General features: G+C 30.6%; 1 long non-coding RNA gene across 1 annotated transcript; it reads left to right on the top strand.

Annotated features, from left to right (window-relative positions):
• The first annotated feature begins 104 nt into the window (after positions 1-104).
• On the top strand, positions 105-1226 carry LOC114733887 (uncharacterized). The gene is made up of 2 exons (XR_003739108.1): positions 105-372; positions 896-1226. It is a non-coding gene; the product is annotated as an uncharacterized LOC114733887 (long non-coding RNA).
• The last annotated feature ends 1170 nt before the right edge of the window (positions 1227-2396 follow it).

Genomic DNA, 2396 nt, shown 5'->3' with positions numbered 1-2396 from the left:
CTTTCTCACACTTTTCATCAACCAACATGGATCATATGATACCTTGACTGAATAGTATATATACCCACACACATACGCATATCTGATTCATGAGTTTCAATACTGCAAACCCTAGCTAGCAATCTGATTATCAAATTACAAGCAATCTCTTGAAGAAGAAGAAGAAGAAGAAGAAGAAGAAGAAGAGGAGCAGCATGAATTCTCCCAACAATATAAGACCTTCCACTGACGTTCCTAATGGTCAGACTGTCCGTCCCCCACCTTCTGATGGCAGTCAGACACAGGGTCCCAACAATATAAAACCTCCCACTAATATCCCTAAGGGTCAGGATGTCCGTTCCCGTCGTTGACTCTTTTCAATTTCATTTTCAGGTAATTCACACACACAACCCCACACACACACACATTTACTCCTTTATTTATTCATATAAATCATCCTCTTCAGTGGGAAAAACTCATGAGTGATGTGTTACTTTTAATATTTATTAATAAGTTCTTGGTTTCCAATACAAGCTCCAAATTAAATCTTTCATGAGTTTTTCGTGAAGGCTAAATTTTATGCTTGTTATTAGTTTAATTTGAACATGACATATGAAAATGAATTTTCAAACAAGTTATTGACACACACACACACATATATAGGTTTGGGTTGTAATATAAATGAATCAACTTTCAAATGTTTGCTATATGTATAAAGAATTTTGTAGTAATTTAAGTGCCTATACATATTCAGCCTTTTAATTTATCATCCTTCTTGCGAAGTAACCTTACTCCAAAATGCCAAGAGATCCTAATTAATTAATCAGCTGCTTGCCTCGTAATAGTTTATTTTGTTCTTCTTCTCTGTTTTAATGTCTGACTTCCATCCCATTTTGGCTTTCATTTTCATGTGCAGATCATCAGGTGCCAGTTTTATTTATATATATATATATATATATATATATTGAAGTGCTATGGGTTGATCAAGAATAAGGGGACACATAGTACATTCTATCATGATTAGCTAGCAAGAATAAGAATGCTTTATTACAGCAGTGGAATATAATGTAATCATTTGAATAATACAAAGTCAGGCATCTGAGTAGTTTAATATAATCCTCGTGCATGTCTTCACTTTCGACATTTAGGTTACTCATAGATGTACCCATTGTTATTTTAAAATTTAAGAATGTGCCACGTAATTTAATTTTAATTTCGGTAATATTCAAGAGATCAATTATTGTCAACAAGCCGAATGACCTGACCTTAACCTTCAAATGCTAAAATTTTAAAACAAGAATGTTTATTTATTAAAATATACATAAAATACTTTACCAAAAAAAATACACATAAAATATTATAATATATAGTATGCCACATCATATATAATGATAAATATTTTCATCATGAGGCGTCAATATAAAATCTCTACGCTAATCCCCCTCATCTTTATAATATCTATACACCCTATATGTTACCTCCGTCCAGAAATAAATTAAGTTCATAATTTATAATTATTAATTCATTTTAATTTTTTTTATGAATTATAGTTTCTAATCATCCTGGTGTGTGAGAGAGTTTAACTTATCCTTATCCCTTTACTAATGAGATATAATCATGTATATAAGCAATACTATATATAATCATATCTATATATCATGTAAAAAAAAATTTCGTTTTATTTTTACCACTCATTTAATGTCACAGTACTATCTTAAACTTTCATTAATAAAAAGAAAACGCCGGGGCTTACTCTTCATAGAATGATTCGATATTATTGAATGAAAACTCGTAAATAATTCTCCAATAAAATGTGTGCAAGTTCTGAGCAAAGTTCAAGTTTGAATTAAAGACAAAAACAGCATAAATTTCACCTCAAATATGCAGCGAAGCATCTTGCACGACATAGTTCAACACAAAAGAAAACAAAAATATATAGTTAAGAATTTAAAGAGATTCAAAGATTGAAGTTGAATTTCATGTCAAAAGAAATAAATTCGTGAGATAAATTCCGCGTTTATGGGAGAGACTAAGAACTGTAGATGGGAAATAAAATATATATATAGGTTTTAAAATATTTTTAAAGAAATGATTAGAGGGAGAGGAGACGAAACGGAATTTCTTTCTCTCTCTGTTTTTTTTTGGTTCTTTGGGAATTGCCTATATTAAAACACCAAAACAAAAGAATTTTAATTAGATACTTAATCAGGAAAGAAATTTAATTATACAAGGCTCGTTATTTAATTAATTATATTACATATGATTCAATGTACCTGGTGCGCACGTGAAGGGTGAAAAAGTCGTCATACTCGGAGAAGACGACGACTCAAAGACCACAAGCCAACTAATGTTCGATATTCGATTTTTTTATTCAGGAATTATTTAAGCCCTAATGTTATTTATATGAATAGTAATGA

Source organism: Neltuma alba, unplaced genomic scaffold (genome assembly GCF_004799145.2).
Source record: "Neltuma alba isolate B1F8T4 unplaced genomic scaffold, ASM479914v2 tig00013039_pilon, whole genome shotgun sequence".
NCBI classification, from domain to species: domain Eukaryota; kingdom Viridiplantae; phylum Streptophyta; class Magnoliopsida; order Fabales; family Fabaceae; genus Neltuma; species Neltuma alba.
The sequence above is the reverse complement of the archived record's forward strand: the minus strand, read 5'-3'. Positions and strand labels throughout refer to the sequence as shown.